The 11,229-nt window shown below is 37.7% G+C and overlaps 1 long non-coding RNA gene across 1 annotated transcript; it reads left to right on the forward strand.

The window, feature by feature from the left end:
* Positions 1-8,575: 8,575 nt before the first annotated feature.
* Positions 8,576-9,177, forward strand: LOC113079326 (uncharacterized). The gene is made up of 3 exons (XR_003281685.1): positions 8,576-8,617; positions 8,903-8,971; positions 9,142-9,177. It is a non-coding gene; the product is annotated as an uncharacterized LOC113079326 (long non-coding RNA).
* Positions 9,178-11,229: the final 2,052 nt, after the last annotated feature.

Raw genomic sequence — 11,229 nt, forward strand, 5'->3', positions numbered from 1 at the left:
CTGCCACACGATTCCCATGATGCAACGCGACAAACATAAACAATGACGTCACAAAAGATCCGCCCTCTGCCAATGCATTGATAAAATTAAGAGTTGGATGTGCCAGAGCTTTCTTCAGCTAAACAAGGAAAAAACTGAAGTCATTGCATTTGGAAACAAACATGGAGTGTTCAAGGTGAATGCATACCTTGACTCTAGGGGTCAAACAACTAAAAATCATGTCAGAAATCTTGGTGTGATTCTGGAGACAGACCTTAGTTTCAGTAGTCATGACAAAGCAGTAACTAAATCAGCATACTATCATTTAAAAAACATTGCAAGAATTAGTTGTTTTGTTTCCAGTCAAGACTTGGAGACACTTGTTCATGCCGTTATCACCAGCAGGGTGGACTATTGTAATGGGCTCCTCACTGTCCTTCCCAAAAAGACCATTAGACAGTTGCAGCTCATCCAGAACACTGCTGCCATGATTCTGACTAGAACCAGAAAATCTGAGCATATCACAACAGTCCTCAGGTCCTTACACTGGCTTCCAGTTACATTTAGGATTGATTTTAAAGTACTTTTACTCGTGTATAAGTCACTAAATGACCTAGGACCGAAATATATTGCAGATATGTTCACTGAATATAAACCTAACAGAGCACTCAGATCACTAGGATCGAGTCAGTTAGAAATACCAAAGGTTCACACAAAACAAGGGGAGTCCTCCTTTAGTTACTATGCTGCCCGCAGTTGGAATCAGCTTCCAGAAGAGATCAGATGTGCTAAAACATTTAAATCTAGACTCAAAACTCATCTGTTTAGCTGTGCATTTATTAAATGAGCACTGTGCAATGTCCGAACTGATTGCACTATATTTTCACTTTTTTAATGTAAAATCATTTTCTAACTGTTTTTAAATTCATTTTAGTTAAGTAGTTTTTTTCCATAATTTTAAAAGTTTTAAAATTGCTTGTGTTTATTTTTATTATTTTTCTTCATGATTATTTTACTTTATTTTATGTAAAGCACTTTGAATTACCATTGTGTATGAAATGTGCTATATAAATAAACTTACCTTGCCTTGCCTAGTAATAAGTAGACATTTAAAATACATCAATAACTGATCATAGTTTAAAATAGATAAAATCACAGTTAAGGCTTGCTTTATGTGTTGCTCGACGAGGATTTCTCAATCGTTGCGACTTTAAATCCCGAGGACACAAAATGCCGTGGAACCTCCTGCCGCGGAGTGAAGAAGAGGTGGAGTTATGAGGATTCTCAGACAGTTGACGTGTCCGATGGAGTTAAGAGATTTGCTCTCAATCTATTTTCAACACTTTAGATTGTTTACCACGTGGGGTTTGACCAATAGCATTGAATTGTGAAAAAATATCAAATAGACAAAATTTGGATATGCGAGGATTCTGCCCGTCAGTGACGATATTTTAATAAAGGTGTTCCATTCCAATGTTAACCTGATTCAATTGGATCTGTGGTTCATATGAATTGTATAGTATACTGTGCCTTATGAAATGTATCATTATTAAATGTATCATAAATATAGATCAGCACTTACCTAATGTAAGTTACTTTGCAGTAACCATGAATTTGTCAACATTCTTCTCACCACTGATAATGTGATTTGGACTTGAGGCTATTTTGTCCAGCGTTCTTTCATTTTGGACACCTCATACATTGAGTGACAGAACACTTCTCTTTTATCATATATTTACATATTTGGTATTGCTGGATTCAGCACAACCCCACCTTTCCAACAAGCCATCATATGTGTTTCTATGATAATGCCAGGCAAAGCAAGTACAAAGTAAATGAAAACATTCTGGATAGATATTAAATTTGTGCATGTCCGCTTATTTTAGATATGTGATTACATGTGTCTATTTAGTCACTACATCAAGATATTCACATCCAGTCTTTTCTAGTAGTTGAATCAACTTCCTGACTACAAACATCTCAAGTTTCAAAGCTCTCAGAGCTTGTGTGATTGATCTGCATTAGTTTATATGCCTTAACTCCCATACGGACAGGCTATATTTTAGTCCTTTATTGGTTTTGTGGTGTATAACAATATCTGTTAATTTAACAATCTTAGCAGTAAAATATTTTTAGCCAAGAATCCATTTCATATATGGGAGACCTCAGAGATGAAGAAAAACATTGTTGGGTTTAGTTCTACCTCCGGTAGGGGTATCTCGAAAACTAAAGCACTTTTTGACCATTTGTCACTAGCACGTCCTGATTTTGCCAAGTCCGATGTGTTCCTAGGTCAACATATTTTGTTGACCCTGGAACAACATTTTACTCCAAAAATATATTCTTAACCATATCCCTACACCTAAACCTAACCTTAACCATGAGTAATCCCTAAAATCAGAGGAAATGATAGATGAATGACACTGATGTACAAGCACCAAACACTGATTTTAAGCATAAACTTCACAAAATCTATAAACTGGTTCTTCAAATCTGATTGGTTAATCACAATGTTGTTCCAGGGTCAACAACGATGTTGTCCCAGGAACATGTCTCACTTGGTAAAATCAGGTTAGGCTTGTCACTAGCCTATAGTAGCAGTTGTTTTCTGCACAGCTCCAACTGCACTGCTTCATAATAGCACATGTGCTTTTACAAAGAAATATCTAACACAAGAAGCCAATGGTCAAGAGTCCAACTGACACAAACACTGATCTCCATGATGTTGGCATCATTTTAACCAATAAAACATCAGCATCTGATCCTCTGTAACGCACAATAATGGCAGGTGTTTATCACTAATGCACAATCATCATTTAATTATAGGGTGACCATATGCGCCGTTCATACGGGACACGTCCCAGTCAGAATTTTAATAATGCCTTAAACATCCAGAGCAGCTTGACCAATAACATGCAGGTATTGTACATAGTTGACCACTCGTGGGGCTGCGTGTGAGAAGGTGAGATCTAGAGGGAACAATCAAAGCTATGCAAATATGCGCACGTGTTTATTCGTTCGATTGACTTGAAGCGTCGCTGCGCACAAATCCAAAAAAAACGAACGAACATACACGTAAAAGCGATTCAAAAGCATAAGGAGCCGTCTGCTCTGCTCTTTATAGCTCTCATGATTTACAACAATCAATCTGCACAGTACAAATAGCCAAAACCTGCCCACACAGCAAAGGCTTCCGGAACGGACCCGCGAAACGGACCCGTATCGGCGTCCACTTGCGCGCAATGACGGATCCGAAAGGAAGGCGGATTGCGGACCCGTTGCTCGGCGCTGCATCCGCGATTAAAACCATACCTCCACTAATTAAGTGATTAACTAAGTGCTGATTTAGAATTAGTGATGAACAGCTGATGTTAACAAACAGAATCACTGAAGAAAAGAGAAACACAAGAACTACTACAACTGACTTCAGACACAGACTCAGACACTTGACTGAAATAAAATACATGAAATCTCTCAAGATCTTGATTAAACAACCCCACAAACAGCATCACCAGCTCCACTTATTAATAACCAGACTGACTTTATTTCTGTCAGACGTCTACAGAAGATCTTATTGAGAATGAACTAAGGTTTAGATGTTGATTTATTGTTTCATTTGAAGTAACCATGTTAGAGATCAGTGTTTGCTTTAGTTGTGCTCTTGACCCTTGATTTCTGTCTTAGTCTTTTCTCTGGCTGTTATAACCATGTGTTTCTAAAACACATTTGTTGTAACTCAATAGCCCAGAAGAAATATCATCAGGTGTCAACCTGTACCTAGGTGTAGGTTGTTGTACTTTAAATGGGTGATGATAATTGTTCATTATTATACACAATTATTGAACTGTACCGAGTCTAATCTCTGATGAAGTAGGTGTTGTGTAATTAGTAGAAGTGGTTCTAGTAAAAATGCCGATAGAAGAAAGTGATGCAGTGATAATCAGTTAATATCAAAATTGACTTTCTAAACATTTTGTACAGATACATTTTTCTTCTATGCCAGTATCTGTTCAAACACAGACATCAATAATCAGAATATTAACCTCTACAATGGTGACAAAAAAACATGCTGCAATGCATGCTGGGTACTATTGTAATACAAAACTCATCCATGGCTCCCAACATGCTCTGCAGCATTTTTTTTATGGCCACCATTGTTGAGGTTCATATTCCGATTATTGATCTCTTTGTGTGACTGTTTGACACCGTAGAAGACCACACTGTTTGAAAAGTCTTTGTATTAATTGATTATCACAGAACCACCTCCACTTAGAATCACTTTTACTATAATCAATCAAATTACACAACACTTATTTCATCAGAGGATAGACTCTGTACAGTATAATAATTGATGATTATCATCACCAATATAAAGTATTACATTTAGGTACAGATTAACACTTACTTCTTTTGGGCTATTGAGTTACGACAAAGGTGCTTTAGAAACACATGGTTGTAACAGCCAGAGAAAAAACTGAGACAGAAGTCAAGGGTCAAGAGCCCAACTAAAGCAAACACTGCCCAGATAGCAAACATATCCGGGCCTCATCTGGGCCAACTATGGCACATCTGGCTCAGTTCTGGCAGCGGCAGACGTTATATGGGCCATCTCTGGCCCACACACATCAAGCCGGTTTTAGTTTGAGTTGTGGCATGCTGTTTATGGGCCAGATCCGGCCCGTGTGTGACAAACCGGCTTTAATTTGAGTCGTGGTTTGCTGTGTTTGGGCCAGATCTGGCCCGTGTGCGACAAACCGGCTTTAATTTGAGTCGTGGCTTGCTGTGTGTGGGCCAGATCTGGCCCGTGTGCGACAAACCGGCTTTAATTTGAGTCGTGGTTTGCTGTGTGTGGGCCAGATCTGGCCCGTGTGTGACAAACCGGCTTTAATTTGAGTCGTGGCATGCTGTGTGTGGGCCAGATCTGGCCCGTGTGCGACAAACCGGCTTTAATTTGAGTCGTGGTTTGCTGTGTGTGGGCCAGATCTGGCCTGTGTGCAACAAACCGGCTTTAATTTGAGTTGTGGCTTGCTGTGTGTGGGCCAGATCTGGCCCGTGTGTGACAAACCGGTTCTAGGTTGAGTTCTGGCTTGTTGTATGTGGGCCAGATATATCCTATACCAGGTGACCAGATGTGCCATTTTCTGAAGACACGTCCTGGCAGATCACCTTACTTTACCAGTCAGTGGTTCTAAAACTATTTTGAGTACTGGACGCCCATAATATTTCAGGACACGTAATATAAATACATACGCACATTTATTTGACCTACACAGACCTTTTATGAAGCTGCAATGTTATTCGATTTTTTTACATTTTTGTACCATGTCCTCTGGTGTGACACCATATCCTTTGAACTTTTTCGGAACCACTACAAATGTTTTATGCTTTGTTGTGCATTAATATGACACCCCTAAATTATATATTTTTTAAATTAAAAAGTGCGTTAAGATACATAATCCTAGAAAATTTAGCAAATGTGTCTTGCTTGCCACTAAAAAAGGTTTAGATGTTGATTTATTGTTTCATTTGAAGTAACCATGTTAGAGATCAGTGTTTGCTTTAGTTGTGCTCTTGACCCTTGATTTCTGTCTTAGTCTTTTCTCTGGCTGTTATAACCATGTGTTTCTAAAACACATTTGTTGTAACTCAATAGCCCAGAAGAAATATCATCAGGTGTCAACCTGTACCTAGGTGTAGGTTGTTGTACTTTAAATGGGTGATGATAATTGTTCATTATTATACACAATTATTGAACTGTACAGAGTCTAATCTCTGATGAAGTAGGTGTTGTGTAATTAGTAGAAGTGGTTCTAGTAAAAATGACGATAGAAGAAAGTGATGCAGTGATAATCAGTTAATATCAAAATTGACTTTCTAAACATTTTGTACAGATACATTTTTCTTCTATGCCAGTATCTGTTCAAACACAGACATCAATAATCAGAATATTAACCTCTACAATGGTGACAAAAAAACATGCTGCAATGCATGCTGGGTACTATTGTAATACAAAACTCATCCATGGCTCCCAACATGCTCTGCAGCATTTTTTTTATGGCCACCATTGTTGAGGTTCATATTCCGATTATTGATCTCTTTGTGTGACTGTTTGACACCGTAGAAGACCACACTGTTTGAAAAGTCTTTGTATTAATTGATTATCACAGAACCACCTCCACTTAGAATCACTTTTACTATAATCAATCAAATTACACAACACTTATTTCATCAGAGGATAGACTCTGTACAGTATAATAATTGATGATTGTCATCACCAATATAAAGTATTACATTTAGGTACAGATTAACACTTACTTCTTTTGGGCTATTGAGTTACGACAAAGGTGCTTTAGAAACACATGGTTGTAACAGCCAGAGAAAAAACTGAGACAGAAGTCAAGGGTCAAGAGCCCAACTAAAGCAAACACTGCCCAGATAGCAAACATATCCGGGCCTCATCTGGGCCAACTATGGCACATCTGGCTCAGTTCTGGCAGCGGCAGACGTTATATGGGCCATCTCTGGCCCACACACATCAAGCCGGTTTTAGTTTGAGTTGTGGCATGCTGTTTATGGGCCAGATCCGGCCCGTGTGTGACAAACCGGCTTTAATTTGAGTCGTGGTTTGCTGTGTTTGGGCCAGATCTGGCCCGTGTGCGACAAACCGGCTTTAATTTGAGTCGTGGTTTGCTGTGTGTGGGCCAGATCTGGCCCGTGTGTGACAAACCGGCTTTAATTTGAGTCGTGGCTTGCTGTGTGTGGGCCAGATCTGGCCCGTGTGCGACAAACCGGCTTTAATTTGAGTCGTGGTTTGCTGTGTGTGGGCCAGATCTGGCCCGTGTGTGACAAACCGGCTTTAATTTGAGTCGTGGTTTGCTGTGTGTGGGCCAGATCTGGCCTGTGTGCAACAAACCGGCTTTAATTTGAGTTGTGGCTTGCTGTGTGTGGGCCAGATCTGGCCCGTGTGTGACAAACCGGTTCTAGGTTGAGTTCTGGCTTGTTGTATGTGGGCCAGATATATCCTATACCAGGTGACCAGATGTGCCATTTTCTGAAGACACGTCCTGGCAGATCACCTTACTTTACCAGTCAGTGGTTCTAAAACTATTTTGAGTACTGGACGCCCATAATATTTCAGGACACGTAATATAAATACATACGCACATTTATTTGACCTACACGGACCTTTTATGAAGCTGCAATGTTATTCGATTTTTTTACATTTTTGTACCATGTCCTCTGGTGTGACACCATATCCTTTGAACTTTTTCGGAACCACTACAAATGTTTTATGCTTTGTTGTGCATTAATATGACACCCCTAAATTATATATTTTTTAAATTAAAAAGAGCGTTAAGATACATAATCCTAGAAAATTTAGCAAATGTGTCTTGCTTGCCACTAATGACAGGTTAGCTTGGAATAGCAAGGTCATTAATTGACAGAAAAGGCTGAAACGTCCTTTGGTGTGATAAAAAAAAAAAAGTCCTCCATTGTGACACCTGTACTGTCACACCACAGGACAAAGTTTCTTTAAAAATCATTTTAAATATTTAAATAATATTTGTTTAACTCCTTTTTTTACTTTTAAATGTAATAATTACATTCATTAAATTAAGCTCTAATCATCAAAAAAAAATATATAAATCTTTAGAATATATGAATATTTCACTTTTTAACAAAAAAAGTTACAAAAAATGAACTTTTTTCATGATATTCACATTTCTTCAAGATGCACCTTTTACACACACACACACACACACACACACACACACACACATATATATATATATATACATATATATATATATATATATATATATATATATATATATATATATATGAGTGTTCGTAAAAGCAACAATACAAAATCTTAAACTATAAAAGTGCCACTTTGTCCCACTATTATGTGTAGGCCTGGCATTTTGCACTGGGCCATAGAACTACAAAATTAATTTTAAATTAGCAATATCATAATTGAATGACATTTTGAATTATGTAGTGATCTAATTTTATCCACCAAACAATTGTATGTGAATGTGTGAGACTTATGGTCATGGTTATAGGGAAATAACAAGAAGAACAAAGTGCAGTAAACGGTAAAACTGTTTGCACTACAAAACAGTACGTTCATAATTAAGAAAATACATTAAAAATAACATGGTAAGATACAGCAGTTTGCAACAGTAAACAGCAAAACAAGCTGTTTGTACAGCTAATATAGCTGGAATGACACCGAAAGCCAGACACATTAAATCTACAAATGGCCGCGGCCCCTCTTACAGAAAAAAATAAGGGGCATATGTTTATTCATATGTTTATTTATGTAACGTTAGCGTGTGACTTTTAATTCGTGACTTGCTTTCATGGGCGTGCGCGCGGACCGGATGGAGTTGCCATGGAAACGGAGCGCAACACTGCAAATGTCACGAGGAAACACCCCGTTTCTCGCTGATTTCACTGTTTTCAGGTGAGTTAAGTCCATAAAATCACACAAATATTACTTATAACTGTTGTTGACACTTCTCTTACTTGTATTTGACTCGCTTCTGTTGTTTATTTACTTTATAGGAATGGTTTAATGTCTTCGAAAAAAGTCCGTTAGCATTTCTACCGTTTTCAGACGACGTATCGTCAGGTATGATAACTCTATTGTGCTCTTATTTATGAAAGTTTGGGCTTTTAATCAAATCTTCATCTGTAGATGATAGCTTTTGACTGTTTTGTTGGTAATCTTTCAATGGATGATTGGAAATTGCTTAATTGATTTAACCTTAACATTTACACTTTACTGTTGATCGATGACGTCACGTTATCAAGGAGCGCGAAAATTGGCAGAAAACTAAAGTTGTTTTGATCTTTTATGGTAAACATAAAACTGTTCTGCGATTTCAAGAATAATAAAATAATCCTTCTACAACAGAAGGGAGTTTCCAAGATTTCAATATGTCTGAAGGGAGCTGCTGACAGAGATGTAGGAAGCGCTGAAAAGGTTAAGTAACCTAATATGCATTTTTTTCACAACATATATCGCAATGAATTTGTTATTTTATTTATTTATTTTTTGCATTTCACCTGCTCTAGCTTGTTTCCATCTAATAAACCTGGAACTGCAGACTAAATATCGTTGGCTCTGTGTCAAATGGCTTGTTTTGTTCCTAGATTCTTCAGTGCTGATGGCCTGGAGTGAACCTACTGTAAGACAACATCTCCAAGATGCTATTGACCACAAGACTAGTACAGTAAGTCAAACCTCAAATATACTGTACACTAGTGTTCAAAAGCTTGAAGTTGATACAATTTGTAATAATTATCTTCTGCTCACCTCTGTAGTAATTATTTGATTAAAATATGTAAAAAGAGTAATATTGTGAAATATTATTACAATTTAAAATAGCTGTTTTCTATGTGAATACATTATAAACTAATTTATTCCTGTGATGTGCAGCTGTATTTTCAGCATCATTCCTCCAGTCTTCAGTCTCACATGGATCCCTCAGAAATGCTGATTTGCTGCTCAAGAAACTTATTATCAGCGTTGAAACAGTTGTGCTGCTTCATTTTTTTTGTAGAAACCGTGATGCATTTTATTTTTCAGGATTCACAGATGAATACAAAGTTCAAAAGACCTGCATTTATTTATGAAAGCGACTTACAGTGCATTCAGGCTATCAATTTTTACATATCATGTGTTCCCGGGGAATCGAACCCCCAACCTTGCGCTTGCTTGCTTGCTAACACAGTGCTCTACCAGTTGAACAACAGGAACACTATTTGAAAAAGATGATTTTGAACAATCTGATGCATGTAACACTAACATTAAAATGTTTAGAGTCTATGTAACAATGAATCCAACAAAAAACACATCCAGCACATCTGTATTTTAACACTGATCATAATCAGAAATGTTTCTTGAGCAATAAATCATCATATTAGAATGATTTCTGAAGATTTGTCACTGAAGACTGGAGTAATGATGCTGAAAATTCAGCTTTGACCAAAGGAATAAATGATATTTTAACATAATATTCACATAGAAAAGAGTTGTTTTGTATTGTAATAGTCACAGTGTTACTATTTTACTGTAATTTGATTCAATAAATGGAGCCGTGGTGAGCATAAGAGATTTTTTTATAAAGGCATAAAATATCTTACAGACCCCAAACTCTTGAATGGTTGTGTAAATTACAGTTATGATGTTCCTCCCAGTTAAACTTTATTAAAATGTATTAAATGTTACTCTGGCATATGCAGTCCATTCTATAGAGACTGTGTCTGTTCCCCAAAAACAGACCACAAATAATATGTTTATTAAGGGATCTAGAAAAATTATTTCAGTTTAAAGCTACTAGATTCAAAATAGTACTCAATGTACTCCATTGATGAAATAGTAAAAAGTGCACATTGCCTGAAATGATATGAACAGCAGCTATGCTAATCTTTCTCCCTTTGCCTTCCTGTTTCTGCAAATGTCCATCCCAGGGTTATTAGAAACTGCACAGCACAGGACTTGCAGGACTTGTGAGGACTTCAGATGATACCAGTACTCAAAAGACCTTAGATGATGGCAACTATAGATGGACATTCAAACTACCGCCACTGCAAAAAAGGTCATGTTCATTTGAAAGAGCTGTGTCACAGTAGCCGTGTTTCCACTATCGAGCTAAGACCAGGCGTGCTAGTGCGTGTCAGGGCCGGTCGTGTTTCCACTGTCACGCCGGGGCTTCCTCGGGGCCAACGGCCAGGGTTTTTTGGCCCGACGAAAACCTTGGGCCAAAGCGGGCCAGCTGGGGCTAGATGAGGGGTTATGAACAAAGGCGGAGTTTCTCCGTGTCTAGAGAGCATCAGCGCGGATCATATTAGAAAGATAACAGCTTTAACAGCAGCATTAAAGACGTTTTAAAATCAGTTGAGCTCAAAAATCACTCTTAGTTCGCAGCAAGTGTTTGAAATAACTTGATCCAATGTGGATTATAATCACTAAACAAAGCAGAAATATTTCTAAGTGATGTAAAAGACTATGCACGCTAAACATTAACGTTACACAGTAAACATGGTAAATATGACCGCTTGGATAAATCAGACGTCAGCTTCTTGTTCTCTATCACAATTGTGTATTTATTAAGTAACATTTTATCTGTCGTCTCGTTTCAAGAGTTTAGCTCCACGTTGCATATCACCAAAATATAAAAATGATTTTTGTTTGTGAGCTTTTATAAAAATAGCGAGTCTGCGCTGCGGATCATTTCA

This window comes from Carassius auratus, unplaced genomic scaffold (genome assembly GCF_003368295.1).
Source record: "Carassius auratus strain Wakin unplaced genomic scaffold, ASM336829v1 scaf_tig00027608, whole genome shotgun sequence".
In the NCBI taxonomy this organism is placed as follows: domain Eukaryota; kingdom Metazoa; phylum Chordata; class Actinopteri; order Cypriniformes; family Cyprinidae; genus Carassius; species Carassius auratus.